General features: G+C 40.3%; 1 protein-coding gene and 1 non-coding gene across 4 annotated transcripts in view; one reads left to right on the top strand and one right to left on the bottom strand.

Annotated features, from left to right (window-relative positions):
• ALMS1 (ALMS1 centrosome and basal body associated protein) overlaps positions 1 to 20,871 on the bottom strand; it is a 216,325-nt gene that overhangs the window by 182,940 nt on the left and 12,514 nt on the right. The gene's annotated exons all lie outside the window — the stretch shown is intronic.
• On the top strand, positions 12,991 to 13,063 carry TRNAG-CCC (transfer RNA glycine (anticodon CCC)). Its single transcript has one exon. It is a non-coding gene; the product is annotated as a tRNA-Gly (tRNA).

Below are 20,871 nucleotides of genomic sequence, written 5' to 3'. Positions count from 1 at the left end.
AAGGATTATTTCCAGTATTTAAGATTCACCAACAAAATGCTCTTACAGTAAGTTAAAAAAAAAAGATACACAACTATCCACTACCTAATATCAGTTATATAAATAGATACAGAGAAAAATATTGGCATGAATATTCTAAAATATTAACACTACTCATCTATGCCTTATGGGATTATAGACCTTTGACCTTCGAAAATATATCAATCCCATCTATGTCAGATAAATTAGTCAAATCCTTAATATCGAACATTGCTACTGGAAACATGCTTTTTACATTTTTAAGACTTGAAAATAAAAGGAATATGAGAATGATAATTTTTTTCTTTTGAGAGCCCTCTATTCAATAGGGGATAGTGGACCAGATGAATGGGTTTTAAAGCAAGGGAATTCCAGTCATCTTGTGACTCTCACTACAGCAAAATCTCGGGTCCCCAACTCATCTCTTAGCCCCTTTGACCAGGGTTTGAGCCTCATCCCATAGTTTATTCCTCACTACTGATGAGAGACGTATCCATGTGTTCTCCTGCCCAGCCTTTGACCTCCACAGATCACTTACTTAACTCTAGCTCCTCAACTGCAATAATTTTGTAACCTTATGAAGACAACTATCCTGTCACATTTACACTTTTCATAATTCCTTTCTTACCTGTATTTCCCTCTTTACCACTCTGAGCGTTCATAATCATCCTTATAATCACTACCTTGCAAACATCTCTTCTTTCTTACCCTTTTCCCCCACTATCCTATTTGCCTGGCAAAGCTCAGCTCTGGTTGAACCTTCTGCTTGTCTTAATCCAAGGAGCAGCACACTGCTGAAGAAAGCACACACCTACACTGGTTTTCCTTTAGACTGATGACATTAAACCTCAAGGGCACTCAGCCCTGCCTGGAAATTCTACTCTATTTTCTGGGTAAGTTGATTGGCTAAAATGATTACTTTATACTTTCTCTCCTCAGAACTACTGAACCCTCCTTCCTCATTTTTCAACTGATGACCTCATTTCCTACTTTAGTAAGTGAAGAACAGGAGATGGACCTTCCTTATCTTCCTAGCACAAGATCTACAACCCCATTACCTACCCCAGATTTTCATCTTGTGATTTAAAAAAAGTCTTACTATCAAAGACCTTCCCATCTCATTCCATTTTTTTTCAATGATTTCTTTCCTATATGTGATTCCCCCATTTTCCTTCATGCATTTTCCCTTTCTACTGAATCATTCCTCTCTCCATGTAAACATGCTCTTATAATTTCCCTTCATAAAATAAAATTTTAAAAAACCTGTTGACCATTCTTTTCTTTCTGCTTATTTTGTTGCTATGATTCTGAGTGTTATACCTTTTTAACCAATATAAAAAGGGCCTCAAATCTCTAAATATTTGTAGACAGATGTGAAGAGGGATGACAAACAACAGAATAAATACAAACAAATTTTGAGGGTGAAGTAAAGGTTGGAGATACAAACTTGGGATTTTTAAGTACACAGGCATATTTAAAGCCCTCGATCTAGATGAGAACCAAAACATTCCAACATTTCAAGCAGAAGTTAAAAACTCAAATGTGTATAGGTACAGGGAGGTAAAAGACATGAGTAAACCTGCCTGATATTACAGAGTAATGGGACCTGTGGCCAACTATGCACTGCATGCACACTTTAAAGTATTCTGTTTAAAAATTTTTAAAACACTGTGCCCCCCAACTTTTTTTTCTGCAAACCACATTTGAGCCATATGCAGGTCCACAGCTTGCAACCTCTGATTTTAAGGTTTAACAGGGGACGATAAAGCAGCAAAGGAAACTGAGAAAGAATAGCCAGCAGAGTAGAAAGAAAACCAGGAGAAGCCAAGAAAGGAAATAATTTCAAGAAGTTAAGCATTGGTTAAGAATATGAAATGCTATTTATTGCATCTAAGATGAGGACAGAAAAGTGCTTACTGTATTCAGCTACACAAATTTGTTGGTGACACTTGCTTTCACAGAAGTGATGTTAGAACACAAGAAGATCAAGTAGAAGAATAAGTAGATCCTAGCCAGTAGATAAGGCATATATATCAAAAAGGAAAAAGCAAAAAAAAGTACAATGGATATGACTGTCTATACATCAAAAAGTCCTAAAGAATCTACAAAAGAACTATAGTAGAAATAGTAAATGAGATTAGCAAGGTCATAGGATACAAGGTCAATATAGAAAGTCAATTATATTCTTATATAATTGTGATGAACAGTAGGAATTGAAATTTTTTAACACTTCTGTAAGTCTAATACAAACATGTATTAAGTTTCGTACACTGAAGGCAACAAAACACTGATGAAGAAATTAGCGATCTAAATAAAACTGTAAGAACTGTTGTGTCTATGGATTAGAGAACTCAATATTGTTAAGATGTCAATTCCCTTCAAATTGATTTATAGACTCAAGGCAATTTTAATCAAAATTCCAACAGATGTTTTAAATAGAAATTGACAAACTGATTATAAAATTTACATGGAAATTCAAAGATTCTAACATAAACAAAACCATTTTTAAAAAGAAAAACAAAGTAGGAGAACTCACACTATCTGATTTCAAGACAGTACAGTAATTAAGAGCACAGTATTAGCATCATGATAAAGATATAAATCAATGGAATAGAGAGTCCAGAAATAGACCCACACAAAGATGCCAAGGGAAAAGGGAGTATTTTCAGCAAATGGTGTTGGAATAACAATTAGATATTCGTATGTAATAAAATGAAGCTGGACCCCTACCTTACACCATAATCAAAAACCAACTCAAGGGCTTCCCTGGTGGCACAGTAGTTGAGAGCCCGCCTGCCAATGCAGGGGACACGGGTTCGTGCCCCTATCTGGGAAGATCCCACATGCCGCGGAACGGCTGGGCCCGTAAGCCACGGCCACTGAGCCTGTGCGTCTGGAGCCTTTGCTCCACAACGGGAGAGGCCACAACAGTGAGAGGCCCGTGTACCGTAAAAAAAAAAAAAACTCAAAACAGATTTAGATAAACTTAAAACTATAAAACGTCAAAAACTCGTTCTCAACTGGGCAAGATTTTGACACCCTCTTCTTCCCTCAACCATGATACATTTGGCAATGTTTGGAGACATTTCTGACGTTTACCAACATGGGGCAGTATTACTGATATCTAGTGGGAAGAGGCCAAGGATGCTGCTAAACATCTTACAATACACAGGACAGTCCTGTAAAATAAAGAATTATCTAGCTCAAATATCAAAAATATCAAAAGCACCAAAGCTGAGAAAACCTGTTCTAGAAAAAAATACAGGAGAAAGTCTTTGTGATCTAGGATTAGGTCAAAATTTACCAGGTTAGACATAAGAAGTAAAAACCATAAAAGAAAAAAAATCACTAAGCCAACTTCAACCGCATCAAAATTAAAACTTCTACTCTTCGAAAAACAAATAGGACAATTCAAAGAAAAATCATAGACTGGGAGAAAATATTTGCAAAACACATAAAGGACTTACATCTAGAATATATAAAGAACTCTCAAAACTCAACAAATGGAACAAATCACCCATAAAAAATGCGGAAGAGATTTAAACCAACCCCTCCACTAAAGAAGAAACATGGATGGCAAACAAGCACACAAAAAGATGCACATTATCATTAGGAAAATGCATATTGAAACCACAATGAGACACCACAACATACCTAGAATGACTAAAAATTTTAAAACAAAAACATAAAACACCTGACAATACCAAGAGCTGGCAAGGATGCAAAGCAACTAGAGCTCCTATACATTGTGGAGAATGCAAAATGGTACAGGCACTTCGGAAAACAGTTTGGCACTTTCTTATAATGTTAAACGTACAGTTACCGTATCAGCCAGCAATCCCATTCCTAGGTATTTACCCAAGAGAAATGAAACCAGCTGTCTACCTAAAAACCTGTACATAAGTGGAATACTACTCAGAAATAAATTTTAAAGAGCTACTGATTTATGCAACAACATGGATGAACCTCAAAAGCACGTGCCAAGTGAAAGAAGCCAGATTCAAAAATCTACACGTGGGACTTCCCTGGTGGCACCGTGGTTAAGAATCCACCTGCCACTGTAGCGGGCACGGGTTTGAGCCCTGGTCCAGGAAGATCCCACATGTCACAGAGAAACAAAGCCCACGTGCCACAACTACCGAGCCTGCGCTCTACAGCCCGTGAGCCACAACTACTGAGCCCACGTGCCACAACTGAGCCCGCGTGCCACAACTACTGAAGCCAACACGACTAGAGCCCGTGCTCCGCAACACGAGAAGCCGCCGCAAGGAGAAGCCCGCACACCGCATAGAAGAGTAGCCCCCACTTGCAGCAACTACAGAAAGCCCGCGTGCAGCAACAAAGATCCAATGCAGCCAAAAATAAATAAATTAATTAATTTTTTAAAAATCTACACACTACAATTCTGAAAGGCAAAACTATAGAGACAGAAATGAGATTAGCGGTTGCCAGGGACTAAGCATGCGGGAGACGACTGACTACGAAGGGGGCACAAGGAAACGTTTTGGGATGATGGCAATCAAATATGTAGCAGTTATATAAGTGTATGTATTTGTCAAAGCTCATCGAACTGTACACCTAAAAGAGTTAATTTTGCTGTATTTAAATTATACCTCAATAAACTTGACTTTTTAAAAAATGAGGATAAGATATCAGAAAATAGAGACCCAAAAGTCTTGAAAATTTCACTTAACAGGAAGCAGAAATATTAAATGGGGCAGTAGCTGGAGGGAAGAAAGGATGAGACATTTGTACTCAAGTTGCTGGAGCTGATAAGGTCTAGACTGTGACCACGGGGTAAGCAGGGATAGGAGAAGGGTGGGAGGAGTGGAGGAAAAATATCTCTGCACATTAGATCAAAGATCCAAGAGTTTCAGACACTGGATGGGTAATGTAAGCTGAAGTGAAAGAAACTAAAAGAAGACAGTGTAGCAAGAGCTATAGTTTTCAATGAATAAACAAAAGTTAACTTGGATGACAGCAACAAGGATGAATGAGCAGAATAACCAGGAGGAGAAAAGAGGGGAGAGAATTAGGAAGTGGTAGAATCCTCCAGTTCTTCTGAGGAACCCAGGCATAAAGGCAGAAATGAAGAGCTACAGGATCTATCCATGGTTTATATTTTATAAAACAAGGACCAAAAAAAGGGAAGATATCCATTTTTGGACTGTGCTCTACCGTAAACATGCCCTCAGAGAACATTCAACTATTTAGGAATATACCTCTGTATTCGTTTCCTAAAGCTGCCATAAGGAACTTACACAAAGTGGAGGGCTTCAAACAACAGAAATTTATTCTCTCACAGTTCTGGAGCCTAGAAGTCTGAAATCAAGGTGTTGGCAGGGCCATGCTCCATCCAAAGCCTCTAGGGGAGGATCCTTCTTACCTCTTCCTCCTTCTTGCAGCCCCAGGCATTTAATGGCTACGGCAGCATAACTCCATCTCTGCCTCTGTCTTCACATGGCAGACCTCTTCCTGTGTGTGTCTCTCTCTTACAAGGACACCAGTCATACTGGATTAAGGGCCCACCCTAAATCCAGTATGATCTCTTCTTAACTTAAATAGTTCTATCTGCCATCACTATATTTCCAAATAAGGTCACATTCTGAGGTACTGCAGATTGGGATTTGAACACATCATTTTGGGAGACACAATTCAACCCATAACAATCCCCCTTCCACTTAATGATCACAGAGTACCGTGCTTTTTCTGGTCAGGGTTTCTCTTAACCCTTTTCAGTTGGCGACAGTAAATCTCCTTCCTCCATACCTTGCATTTAATGGATAATAAATGCAATTTAGGGAAAATTGAAGGTACTAGAAGAAATCTGATACCCAAGTTATTAGATAATCAACATTAAATATTTAATCATTATGAGTAAGGATGCATCTTTTTCTCCAACAAACATATATGAGGCTTTATCTTATCTGCTCACAATTTTTTCCATTTCTTCTAAGTTTATTACTATGTTCTAGATCAGTGGTTCCCAAAGTGTGGTCCAAAGATCCCTGGGGGTCACTGACACCCTTTCAGGGAAGTTAAGTGGGCCTCCATTTTCTAACTACATATCTATGAAAGGTCAGATTTCCTTCACATAATTCAACCAAAACAATATATCCCAATGGACTAAATGCAGAAGCAGATCTGAGAATTCAGTTAGGATGGTTAACTTTATGTGTCAACTTGGCTGTGCCACAGGGTGCCCAGATATTTGGTTAAACATCTGGGTGTGTCTGTGAGGGTGTGTCTGGATGAGATTAACATCTGATCCACACACTAGGTAAGGGAGACTGCCCTTCTTAAGGTGAGGAGGCCTCATCCAATCCATTAAAGGCCTGAATAGAACAAAAGGCTGAGCAAAAGATAATTCCCTCTCTGCCTGATGGCCTTCAAGCTGGGACATCAGTCTTCTGCTTCGGACTTGGACCTGGAGTGGAACTTACACCATCAGCTCACCTGGTCCTCGGACCTCTAGGCTTGGGCTAGAACATACGCCATCAGTCAGCTCCTGGTTCTCGGGCCTTCAGATTCAGACTGGAACTATACTATCACCTCTCCTGGATCCCCAAGTTACAGATCTTGGGAATTCTCAGCCTCCATAATCACATGAACCAATTCCTTATTTTACATATATATATTTTTTTATATACCTATTTACATACGTATATGTTTCCTATTGGTTCTATTTTTCTGGAGAACCCTGCCTAATACACCAACTGTCTTCTAGTAAGCCTGACATTAAAGAGATATGCAAAACTGTAAAACAATGCCACCCTTCCAACTAATTTTTTTTTTGTTTTGGAAAATAGCCATTTTTCATTTAAAAATATATTTTTATGTTAACATGTAATGGGTCTGTTATTTCTAAATAATTTTTTTTTCCTTTGCGGTATGCGGGCCTCTCACCGCCGCGGAGCACAGGCTCCGGACGCGTAGGCCTAGCGGCCATGACTCACGGGCCCAGCCCCATGGCACGCAGGATCCCCCCGCATGGGTAGGCAGACTCCCAACCACTGCACCACCAGGGAAGCCCAATAAATATTTTTTTAATGTTTTAATTTTTTTGCAAGCTAAATATTGATACAGATAACCCTTATAAACAAAAGCTCTTTAAAATACTTTTGAAGAATGTGAAGGAGTCCTGAGACCAAAACAAAAAGTAAACTGCTGTTCTACACAATTAAGGCTGCCAAAGACCTATTAGAAAAATGGAATATTAAAGTAATTCACCTCTTTCCATTCTTCATAGCTAAATCACAATTTCTCATGCTGCTTACCAAAAGATAGTTTGCCAGTTATACAAGACATACCTGATCATCCCCAGAACCCCACTGAGCTGTTTTTTCCAAAGAGACCACATTAGTATCAGAAATCTGTGTTCCACTATTGTTTTGATATAATGGCTATTGCCATACATGACAGGTCAATGGAACAACCTGAAAATCAAAAGATTTAAATAGAATAATAACACAATCCTTCTGACTAAACAATAATAAAGTCTAACATTTAGATTATGTTTCTCTGTTTATAAAGCACTTTCACAAATATAGTAACATTGGGGCTTCACAACCACTGTCCAAATTATCTTCACTTAAAAATAAGGAAACAGGGATTTAAGGTTACCCAGTAAGGACTCAACATATTCCAACAAACCACAGCAGTTCTTTAACCTCTTATATTTGTAGCAGTAAAAGAAGCAAGCAGAGGGCTTCCCTGGTGGCGCAGTGGTTGTGAGTCCGCCTGCCGATGCAGGGGACAAGGGTTCGTGCCCCGGTCTGGGAGGATCCCACATGCCGCGGAGCGGCTGGGCCCATGAGCCATGGCCGCTGAGCCTGCGCGTCCGGAGCCTGTGCTCCGCAACAGGAGAGGCCACGGCAGTGAGAGGCCCGCGTACCGCAAAAAAAAAAAAAAAGAAGCAAGCAGAAACAGGCAAGTTACCTATTTTACAATCTTACTATTTGAGACACCTAAGAAATTAACTCTAATAATAGAAACTAAAATCATCTTATAGCATGGAAAGTGGGGACAAAGTTAGGTTCATTTTGTGAAATCAGGAGTTGAAGCAGGGCTCTCCCATCTGTGAAAGAAGGCAATAAAAGTTGTGACTACTGCCCAAGGCTGAAGCAATGCACATGAAAATATCAGAGGTAATCAAACAAAAGTGACCTCAGTCAAGTCACCTGCTGGTTCAGGGACTGGTTACTGAGATTTTCCCCAATATTCCTGGAGAGTAAGAACCCAAAGCTTCCAATATAAACCTTCCTTATAAAGAAGGAGCCACAAGGGGCAAGGCAGAGACAACCAAGAAAACACCAGGTAGAGAAGGATGCACCAAAAGACAAAACCAAATAACACTCCTGCTAAAAATGAGATTACAAACTATACTTTCAAAAGACTTTAAAATGAGAATTTTAAAGAGAAAATGAGAATTTTTCAGACCCTTAAAGAGACTTTTTTTTTTTTTTTTTGCAGTACACAGGCCTCTCACTGTTGTGGCCCCTCCCGTTGCGGAGCACAGGCTCCGGACTCAGGATCAGCGCCCATGGCTCACGGGCCCAGCTGCTCCGCGGCATGCGGGATCCTCCCAGACCGGGGCACGAACCTGTGTCCCCTGCATCGGCAGGCGGACTCTCGACCACTGCGCCACCAGGGAAGCCCAAAGAGACTTTTTAAAAAGACACAATGTCCATTAAAAAAAGAAGAGGTTATTAAAAGTAAATCAGGCAGTTATGAGTCAAGAAAAGATGAATACTAACACAACCACAAATGTGAAACAGCCTCTGAAGGAAACCCAAGGTCATAAGATTTTTTTCCCCCAGAATTAAAAGTTACTACACTAACAAAACATTTTTACAGAGCGCTTACAACAATGTGCTTTTGACCATAGGAAGGTAAGCTTAACTTAAAATCTATTCAATTACTGAAGAGATTTCTATGGTATCAACCCTTCCAAGAGATGTTTTTCAAAAGGTAGAACACCATGGGGCACACCCACCTTGCTTCAATGGCATTTTTTAAGGGATGAAGAATAAAAAGCAAAGAAAGGCATTTTGCAAATTCATTTTGGCAATTTGAAATCCCTAAATAAATAACAATACAGCCAATGTTTTGGCACAGTTAGTCTTCTTTGAGCCCTCCAGGAAAGAATGCCAAAATGAATGTTCAAAATGGCTATTCACTGCAACTAAATAATACTGGGTGCAGAGCACAGGGTGCTGCCTTTGAAAATAGATGATTCACATTAGCTTACGAAAAGAGTTTGATTCATTGGGATAATTGTAGAACACTAATGATACAACATTAAGAAACCAGCACTTTGACAACTAACCCAACGTGTGAGAAAAAAGAACACTCTCATTTTATCAGCTAAAAAAAAACTCCAAAAGTTAAAATTAAATATTAAAAGTTCTTATTAAAAAATACATTTTTTTTTTTGCAGTACGCGGGCCTCTCACTGTTGTGGCCTCTCCCGTTGAGGAGCACAGGCTCCAGACGCACAGGCTCAGCGGTCATGGCTCACAGGCCTAGCCGCTCTGCGGCATGTGGGATCTTCCTGGACCGGGGCACGAACCCATGTCCCCTGCATCAGCAGGCGGACTCTCAACCACTGCGCCACCAGGGAAGCCCCGAACTTACTTTTATTACCTACTTGATGGTTTATAGACTTCATTAAGGAAATTAATTTCTAATAATTCCCATATGTTTGATCAGTTTTCCCAGTTGCCTCTGGATAGTGGTATAACCCAAATACTTGAAAGAGAATTCTTAAGATGAATGCTTCAAAACTAAGCAGGTGTCATCAGCAACTCTCTGATCTGAGATTAAATGTCTTTTTTATAAATAAACACTTTCAGAATCTTTACCTGAGTCATTTTTTAAAATTAAAAGTTAGCAGACTGGGTCTTCCCTGGTGGCCCAGTGGCTAAGACTCTGCACTCCCAATGCAGGGGGCCCGGGTTCGATACCTGGTCGGGGATATAGATCCCCCATGCATGCCACAACTAAAGATCCCACGTGCCACAACGAAAATCCTTTGTGCCACAACTAAGACCCAGTGAAGCCAAAATAAATAAATAAATATTTTTAAAAAATTAGTGGTCTTTAGTGGTCTTCCAACTACATGTTGTCTATCAAAGAAACGTTTTAGATGTAAGGATACATATTGATTCCAAGTAAAAGGATGGAAAAAGAGATTTCATGCAAATAGTAACCAAAAGAACACAGGAGTGGCTATATTAATTTCAGACAAAATAGACTTTAAGTCAAAAACAGTTACAAGAGACAAAGAAGTACATCATATAATGATAAAAGGGTCAATTCAGGGCTTCCCCGGTGACGCAGTGGTTAAGAATCTGCCTGCCAATGCAGGGGACACAGGTTCGAGCCCGGGTCCGGGAAGATCCCACATGCCGCAGAGCAACTAAGCCCATGGGCCACAACTACTGAGCCTGAGCTCTAGAGCCTATGAGCCACAACTACTGAAGCCCGCGTACCACAACTACTGAAGTCCACGCGCCTAGAGCCCATGTTCTGCAACAACAGAAGCAACTGCAATGAGAAGCCCTCTACTAGAGAAAACCCACACAAAGCAGCGAAGACCCAATGCAGCCATAAATAAACAAATAAATAAATAAATTTTATTAAAAAAAAAAAACAGGTCAATTCACCAAGAAGATTTACAAGTATTTACGCACCAAACCTCAGAGCTCCTAAATTAATGAGGCAGATGTTGAAAGAATTGAAGGGAGAAATACACAACAACATAATAATATTAAGAGGCTTCAACACCCACTTTCAATAATGAACAGAACAACCATACAGAAGAATAAGGAAATACAGAAATTGAACAATACTATAGCCCAATCAGACTTAACAGATATATATACAGAACACTCCACCCAACAACAGCAGAACACATTTTCTCAAGTACACATGCAACATTCTTCAGGATAGAACACGTGTCTAGCCACAAAGCAAGTCTTAATAAATTCAAGAAGACTGAAATCATAATACACAGTATCTTTTCCAATCACAATGGAATGAAACTAGAAACAAATAGCACAAGAAAAACTGGAAATTTTACAATATGTGGAAATTAAACAGTACACTCTTACAAAACCAATGGGTCAAACAAGAAGTCACAAAGGATATTAGAAAATACCTGGACACAAATGAAAACACAAAATGCCAAAAAACTTATGGACGCAGAAAAAGAAGTACTAAGAAGGAAGTTTATAGCCATAAATGCATATATTTTAAAAAGGCAAGATCTCAAGTAAACAATCTAACTTGTACCTCAAGGAACTAAAAGAAGAACTAAACCTAAAGCAGGCAGAAGGAAGGAAATAATAAAGATTAGAGCACAGATAAATGAAATAGTCAACAGGAAAAAAAAATCATGAAACTAAAAGTGTTTTTTTCAGAAGATCAACAAAATTGACAACCACTTAGCCAGACTGACTAAGGAAAAAAAGAAGACTCAAATAATAAAATCAGAAATGAAAGAGGGAATATTACTACCAATGCCACAGAAACAGGATTATAAGGGAATAAATACTATGAAGAATTGTATACCAAAAAATTGGATAGCCAAGAAGACATACATAAATCCCTAGAAAGACACAACCTACCAAGACTGAATCATGAAAAAATAGAAAATCTGAACAAATATATAACTAGCAAGGAGATTCAATCAGCAATCAAAAACCTGCCAACACAGAAAAGCCAAGGACCAGATGGCTTCAATCATCCTCAAAAAATACTAGCACACAGAATTCACAACACATTAAAAGATGTATACACCACAATCAAGTGGGAATTAACCATGGAATGTAAGGATGATTCAACACATAAAAATCAACCAATATAATACTTCACATTAACAGAACGAAGGACAAAACCACACGATTATCTTGACTGATACAGAAAAAGCAGCTGACAATACTCAACACCCTTTCATGAAAAAGCACTCAACAAATCAGGAATGGGAAGAAACTAATCAATATAATAAAGGCCATTTATGAGGGCCCACAACTAACTCACACCACACTCAACAGTGTAAAACTGAAAGCTTTTCCTCTAAGACCAGAAACAAGGCAAGAATGCCCACTCTTGCCACTTCTATCCAACACATTATTGGAAGTCCCAGCTAGAGCAAAGAGCCCCCAGGAATAAACTCTCACATACATGGTCAAATGATTTTCAGCAAAGGTATCAAGACAATTCAATGGGAAAAGGATAGTCTTTTCAACAAATGTTGCTCAAAAAACTGGATATCCACATGCAAAAGAATGAAGTTACACTCTCACCTAGCAACACACACAAAACTCAACTCTAAATGGATCAAAGACTTAAATCTTAAGACTAAAAACTATAAAACTCTTAGAAGAAAACTCAGAGCAAAAGTTGCACAACAGTAGATTTGGCAATGATTTCCTGGATATGATACCAAAGGCACAAGCAACAAAAGAAACAACAGACAAACTGGACTTCATGAAAATTTTAAAATTCTGTATATCAGAAGACACCATCAACAGAGTAAAAAGGAAACCTGCTGTATAGCACAAGGAACTCTACTCAATTCTCTGTGGTGACCTAACTGGGAAGAAAATCCAAAAAAGAGGGGATATATGTATACATATAGCTGATTCACTTCACTGTACAGCAGAAACTAACACAACATTGTAAAGCACTTACCCCCCAATTTAAAAAAAAAAAAGAGTAAAGAGGCAACCCACAGAATGGCAGAAAATATTTGCAAATCACATATCTGATATGGGATTAATATCCGTAATATATAAAGAACTCAAACTCAAAAACAAAACAAAACACCCAATTAACCAATTATCAAATGGGCAAAGAACCTGCATAGCCATTTCTCCAAACATATACAAATGGCCAATAAGCACATGAAAAGATGCTCAACATCACTAATCATTAGAAAAATGCAAATCAGAACTACAATGAGGGACTTCCCTGGTGGTCCAGTGGTTAAGACTCTGTGTTCCCAATGCAGGGGGCCCAGGTTCGATCCCTGGTCAGGGAACTACATCCCACATGCCGCAACTAAGAGTTCGCAAGCCACAACTAAAAGATCCCACGTGCCGCAACTAAGACCCAGTGCAGCCAAATAAATAAATAAATATTTTAATAATCAATTAATAAAATAAAATAGATAACCAACAAGGACCTACTGTAAAAACAATTTTTAAAAACCTACAATGAGACATCACCTCACACTCATCAGGATGGCTGTTATAAAAAAAAAAAAAAAGAGAGAGAGAAAATAACAAATGTCGGCGAAGATGTGGAGAAACTGGGACCCTTGTGTCCTGTTGGTGGGAATATAAAATGGTACAACCACTGTGGAAAACAGGAGGGAGGTTCCTCAGAAAACTAAAAATAGAACTACCACATGATCTGGCAATCCCACTTCTGAGTATATATCCAAAAGAACTGAAGGCACTGTCTCAAAGATATTTACAAACCCATGTTCACAGCAGCGCTACTCACAATAGCCAATAGGCAGAAACAATCCAAGTGTCTTATTAACTGATAAAGGGATAAACAAAATGTGATACAAAAGTACAAGAGATTATTCAGCCTTAAAAGGAAGTTAATCTGGTCACATGTTACAACATGCATGAACCTTGAGGACATTAAGCTAAGTGGAATAAGCCAGTCACAAAAGACAAATACTGTATGATTCCTCTTAAATGAGGTATCCAGAGTAATCAAATTCACAGAAACACAAAGTAGAATGGTTGTTACTAGGGGCTGGGGTGAGAGGGAATGTGGAGTTGGTTGTTTACAGGTGCAGAGTTTCAGTTTAAGAGTTCAGGATATTGGTTGCACAACAATGCTAACATATTTAACATTACTGAACTGTACACTTTAAAATGGTTAACATGGTTAAGATGTTATGTGTATTTTATCACATAAAATTTAAAAAAAATTTTTCAATCCCCAAATAAACCAAAACAGAAAATTTCTTTATTTCTTTTACAAGAAATACTAAGGGAAGTGCCTAAGGGACATTTCAGAATGATAAAAGGGTCAATACACCAAGAATACCTAATAGTTAAAAATATATATGCACCTAGCATCAGAGCTCCAAAACACCTTAAGTAAAAACTAACAGAACTGGGAACTGCCCTGGTGGTGCAGTGATTAAGAATCCACCTGCCAATTCAGGGGACATGGGTTTGAGCCCTGCTCCGGAAGATCCCACATGCCACGGAGCAACTAAGTCCATGCGCCACAACTACTGAGCCTGCGTTCTAGAGCCCACAAGCCACAGCTACTGAGCCGATGTGCCGCAACTGCTGAAGCCAGCGCGCCCAGAGCCCATGTTCCACAAAGGGAGAGGCCATCGCAATGAGAAGCCCGGGCACCGCAGCGAAGAGTGGCCCCCGCTCCCACAACTAGGGAAAAAGCACGCACGCAGCAACAAAGACCCAACACAGCCAAAAATAAATAAATAAATACGGTTATTAAAAGAAAAAAAAAACTAACAGAACTGAAGGAAAAAAGAGACAATCCAACAATAATTAGACCTCAATACTCCAGGTTCCAAAAGCAGTGGATGGATAGAGATTCTGTGGATGATTCTTGAATATTTAAAAAAAAAAAAAAAAAAACAGAGCAAATGTCAATGGCTTTCCTATATACCAGCAATGAACAACTGGAATTTGAAATTAAAAACACAATACCATTGGGGCTTCCCTGGTGGTCCAGTGGTTAAGACTCCACACTTCTACTGCAGGGGGTGCAGGTTTGATCCCTGGTCGGGAAACTAAGATCCCACATGCCACATGGCATGGCCAAAAAAAACCCCCCAAAACAAAAAAACACCACAATACCATCTACATTAGCACCCCAAAAATTAAATACTTAGTTATAAATCTAACCAAATATATACAAGCTCAACATGAGGGAAACTATAAAACTCTGGCGAAAAAAAATCAAAAAGGAACTAATTAAATGGATGGATAGTCCATGTTCATGGTTAGAAAGACTCAATACTGTCAACGTCAGTTCCTCCCAACCTGATGTATAGATTCAATACAATTCCAATCAAAATCCAAGAAAATTATTTTGTGGATATTGACAAACTGGTTCTAAAGTTTATATGCAAAGTCAAAATACCCAGCATAGCCAGCACAAAATTGAAGAAGCCAAAGTGGGAGGACTGATACTACTTGACTTAAAGACTTACTATAAAGCTACAGCAATCAAGAGTGTGGTATTGGTGAAAGACTAGACAAACAGATCACTGTAACACAAGAGTCCAGAAATAGACCCACATAAAGACAACTGATAGGGCTTCCCTGGTGGCGCAGTGGTTGAGAGTCCGCCCGCCGATGCAGGGGACGCGGGTTCGTGCCCCGGTCCGGGACGATCCCACATGCCGCGGAGAGGCTGGGCCGGTGAGCCATGGCCGCTGAGCCTGTGCTTCCGGAGCCTGTGCTCCGCAACGGGAGAGGCCACAGCAGTGAGAGGCCCGCGTACCGCAAAAAAAAAAAAAAAAAAAAAAAGACAACTGATAATTGACAAAGAAACAAAGGCAACGTAATGGAGCAAAGACAGTCTTTTCAACAAATTATGCTGGAATAACTGGACATCCACGTGCAAAAAGTCAATCTAGACACAGATCTTACCCCTTTCACAAAACTTAACTCAAAATGGATCATAGGGACTTCCCTGGTGGCCCAGTGGTTAAGAATCTGCCTGCCAATGCAGGGGACACAGGTTTGAGCCCTGGTCTGGGAAGATCCCACATGCCGCGGAGCAACTAAGTAACTAAGACCATGCGCCACAACTACTGAGCCTGCACTCTAGAGCCCGTGAGCCACAACTACTGAGCCCGTGTGCCACAACTACTGAAGCCCACACGCCTAGAGCCCATGCTCCACAACGAGAGAAGCCACCACAATGAGAAAATCACACACCGCAGTGAAGAGTAGCCCCCTCTCACCGCAACTAGAGAAAGCCCGTGCGCAGCAACAAAGACCCAACACAGCCAAAAATAAATAAATAAATTTATTTTTAAAAAATTTTAAAACAATGGATCATAGATGTAAATGTAGAATGCAAAACTATAAAAATTATAAAACACCTAGAAGATAATATAGGAGAAAACCTAGATCACCTTGGCTATGGTGATCACTTTTTAGATACAACACGAAAGGCACAATCCCTGAAATAACTGATAAGCTGCGCTCATCAAAATTAAAAACCTTTGTTCTGTGAAAGACAATGTCAAGAGAATGAGAAGACAAGCCACAGATTGGGAGAAGATATTTCTAATAGATATATCTGATAAGGACTGTTAACCAAAATATACAAAGAACTCTTAAAACTCAACAATATGAAAACAAACAACTTGGTTAGAAAATGGGCAACAGACCACCAAAGAAGATATACAACTGGAATAAGCTTATGAAAAGATGCTGAGTATCCTTTATCATTAGGGAACTGTAAAGTAAAACAATGAGACACTACTACCTACCTATTAGAACAGCCAAAATCCAAAACACTGACAACAAATGCTGCTGAGGATATGGAACAACAGGAACTCTCATTCACTGTTGAATGATGGTGGGAAAGCAAAACGGTACAGTCACTTTGTAAGACAATTTGGCAGTTTCTTATAAAACTAAACATATTATTAGCATACAATCTAGTAATCATACTCCTTGGTACTGACCCAAATGGATTGAAAAGATATGTCTACACAAAACCCTGCACATGGATGTTTAGAGCAGCTTTACTCATAACTGCCAAAACTTGAAAGCAACTAAAATAGCCTTTAGTAGGTGAATGGATAAGATAAACTGTGGTACATCTAGACAACGTAATATTATTCAGCACTAAAAAGAAATGAGTTACCAAGTCATGAAAAGACATGGAGAAACTATATTGTACTATAATGGTGGATACATGCCATTATACATTTGTCAAAAACCATAGAATGTACAATACCAAAAGTGAGCCCTAATGTAAACTCTGGCTTTGGATGTCAATGTAGATTCATTGTAACAAACACACTACACTCTGATGTGGGATATTGACAGTGGAGGAGGCTGTGCATGTGTGGGGGCAGGGGGTGGATGGGAAATCTCTGTACTATCTGATCAATTTTTCTTTGAACCTAAAACTGCTCCAAAAAATGGTCTGTTGAGGGAATTCCCCGGGGCGGTCCAGTGGTTAGGATTCTGTGCTTTCACTGCCAAAGGCACGGGTTCGATCCCTGGTTGGGGAACTAAGATCCCACAAGCTGTGGGGTGCAGCAAAAAAATAAAACAAACAACAACAACAACATAGTCTATTGAAAAACAACCAAAACAAAAAAAGCTCTGGTCCAGCAATGCAAGGAGTTTGGAAGTCATCACTCCCATCCCCACAAAAAGAAAAAAAGCTGAACAAATTGAAAATCAACAACTCTTCTTGCATCCACCAGAGAACTGAAATGAAGGGCAAACTACAGTCCCCCAAATTAGAGAGACAAACGGATACAGAGAATCACAACTTAATGGAACAGAATCCCAGAGCAGACACCACCATGGGGACCTGTACTAGGGTAGGAAAGCCTAAATTGTAATTGACAAATTGCTAGAGGCTCAGGGTAGACAACCCTGAGATTTAAAAACTCCTGGGAAACAATCTTAGAGGGGCTCCCACACTTTATGAGTTTTACCTCCAGGAACTGTACCAGGTTCCACAGTTAAGATCAGACAAAAATCTCCTCTTGCTCTGACAGGGGGAGGGCAAAAGCAGCCATTTTGAAATAAGCCTAGAGCATTCTGTTCTTAGCAAGACCTGCCCTCAAAAGAAACTATTTTACCAGAGCCCGGGGTTTTACCAGAGACTAAGTGATGTAGGGGAAGGGAAATACCCAACTCCAGACCCCCTCTAGCTTTCCTGTCTCACCTAAGGGGAAAACAATGAGAAACCCTAGTGAAGATGACAGGCCAGGGAAAGTCCTAATAATAGGACTATAGAACACTTACCCTCCACCCATACCTTACCACTACATCAACAGGGCTCCTGATAATGATGGTATATGAATGAGAGAACAGCACAACTCATACCTTACTTAAGAAGTCCTTAGAGGGACTTCCCTGGTGGCACAGTGGTTAAGAATCCGCCTGCCAACACAGGGGACACAGGTTCAAGCCCTGATCCAGGAAGATCCCACATGCCGCGGAGCAACAAAGCCCATGCACCACAACTACTGAGCCTGCGCTCTGGAGTCCGCAAGCCGCAACTACTGAGTCTGTGTGCCACAACTAATGAACCCCGCGCGCCTGGAGCCACCCCAACAAGAAGCCTGCGCACCGCAACAAAGAGCAGCCCCCACTTGCCGCAACTGGAGGAAGCCCATACACAGCAACAAAGACCCAACACAGCCAAAAATAAATAAATAAAAATAAATAAATTTATTTTAAAATTCCATTAAAAAAAAAAAAAGAAGTTCTTAGAGAACTCCAAAGACAACAGGGGGAACAAAAACAAGGTCACCAGAGGAAATTCTAGCCTTTGACACCTACAGCTATAGCAAACAATAAACACAAAATCAACTCTAACCAGATAAACTTATAAAACTTCACATTAAAGGTCTATTTACTTCAGTTCCTTTCATATCATATTAATTCAGTACATGCCTGGCTTTCAACAAAAAAAATTACAAGACATACAAGACAAAAACAAAAATAGTTTGAAGACACAGAGCAAGCATCAGAACCAGAATCAGATAAGGCAGACATATTCGAGTTTCAGTTTGTAAAGATGAAGATGTTTTGGAGATGGATGGTAGTGAAGATTACAAAACAGTGTGAATGTACTTAATGCCACATAAAAATGGTTAAAATGGAGAAATTCCCTGGTGGTCCAGTGGTTAGGACTCAGTGCCTTCACTACTGGGGCCATGGCTTCAACCCCTGGTCGAGGAACTGGGATCCTGCAAGCCACGCAGCGCGGCCAAAATAAATAATTTTTTTAAAAGGTTAAAATGGTAACTTTTATGTTATATATATTTTACCACAATTTTTAAAAAAAGAAAAAGAAATCAAGTTGGAAAAAAAGAAATGAGCTACCAAACCATGAAAACACATGGAGGAAACTTAAATGCATATTGCTAAGTGAAAGAAGCCATTCTAAAAAGGCTACATAGAGACTTCCCTGGTGGCACAGTGATTAAGAATCCACCTGCCAATGCAGGGACACAGGTTCAAGCCCTGGTCTGGGAAGACCCCACATGCCACAGAGCAACTAAGCCTGTGCGCCACAACTACTGAGCCTGCGCTCTACAGCCCGCGAGCTACAACTACTGAGCCTGCATGCTGCAATTACTGAAGCCTACGCACCTAGAGCCCATGCTCCACAATAAGAGAAGCCACCACAATGAGAAGCTCGCACACCACAATGAGGAGTAGCCCCCGCTCACCGCAAGCAGAGAAAAAGCCCACGCGCAGCAACAAAGACCCAACACAGTCAAAAATAAATAAATTTATTTTTAAAATAAATAAATAATAAAAAAAATAAAAAGGCTACATACTTTATGATTCTAATTATATGACTTTCTGGAAAAGGCAAAACTGTGGAGACAGTAAAAATATCAGCAGCTGCCAGGGTTTCAGAGGAAGAAAGAGCGGGATAAACAGGTAGAGCACAGGGATGTTTTTAGGCAGTGAAACTGTTCTGTGTGATACTGTAATAGTGGATATAAGTCATTATACATTTGTCAAACCCACAGAATGTACAAAAAGTGGACTCTGATAAAAACATGCAGTTTAATTAATAATGTATCAATATCGGCTTACTGATTGTAACAAACGTGCCACCCTAATACAAGATGTTAATAATAGAGAAAACAGGGGAGGAAAAAGAGGTACATAAGAATTCTGTACTTTCTGCTAAACATAAATCTGCTCCCAAAAAAGTCTATTAATTAAAATGAAAAAAAAGGATACCTACCTGTGACAAGACCAACAAGGAAATATAAGATGTGAATACTCGCTCACTAGACAAGATGGCGGAAGAGTAAGACGCGGAGATCACCTTCCTTCCTCACAGATACATAAGAAATACATCTACACGTGGAACTGCTCCTATAGAACACCCACTGAACGCTGGCAGAAGACCTCGGACCTCCCAAAAGGCAAGAAACACCCCACGTACTTGGGTAGGGCAAAAGAAAAAAGAATAAACAGAGACAAAAGAATAGGGACGGGACCTGCACCAGTAGGAGGGAGCCGCGAAGGAGGAAAGGTTTCCACAAACTAGAAGGCCCTTCGCGGGCGGAGACTGTGGGTGGCGGAGGCGGGAAGCTTCGGAGCCGCGGAGGAGAGCGCAGCAACAGGGTGTGGAGGGCAAAGCAGAGAGATTCCCGCACAGAGGATCGGTGCCGACCAGCACTCACCAGCCCGAGAGGCTAGTCTGCTCACCCGCCGGGGAGGGCGGGGGCTGAGAGCTCAGGCTCAGGCTTCGGTGGGATCGCAGGGAGAGGACTGGGGTTGGCAGAGTGAAAACAGCCTGAAGGGGTTAGTGCAGCACGGCTAGCTGGGAGGGAGTCCGGGAGATGTCTGGAGCTGCCAAAGAGGCAAGAGACCTTTTCTTCCCTCTTTGCTTCCTGCTGCGCGAGGAGAGGGGCTTAAGCGCTCTGCTTAAAGGAGCTCCAGAAACGGGCGCGGAGCTGCCGAAGAGACAAGAGACTTTTTCTTGCCTCTTTGCTTCCTGGGGCGCGAGGAGAGGGGATTAAGCGCACCGCATAAAGGAGCTCCAGAAACGGGCGCGAGCCGCGGCTGTCGGCGTGGACACCAGAGACGGGTGTGGGACGCTAGGGTTGCTGCT

The sequence above is a fragment of the Physeter macrocephalus genome, chromosome 12 (assembly GCF_002837175.3).
Source record: "Physeter macrocephalus isolate SW-GA chromosome 12, ASM283717v5, whole genome shotgun sequence".
NCBI lineage: Eukaryota > Metazoa > Chordata > Mammalia > Artiodactyla > Physeteridae > Physeter > Physeter macrocephalus.
This window is presented reverse-complemented; position numbering and strand designations above follow the sequence as displayed.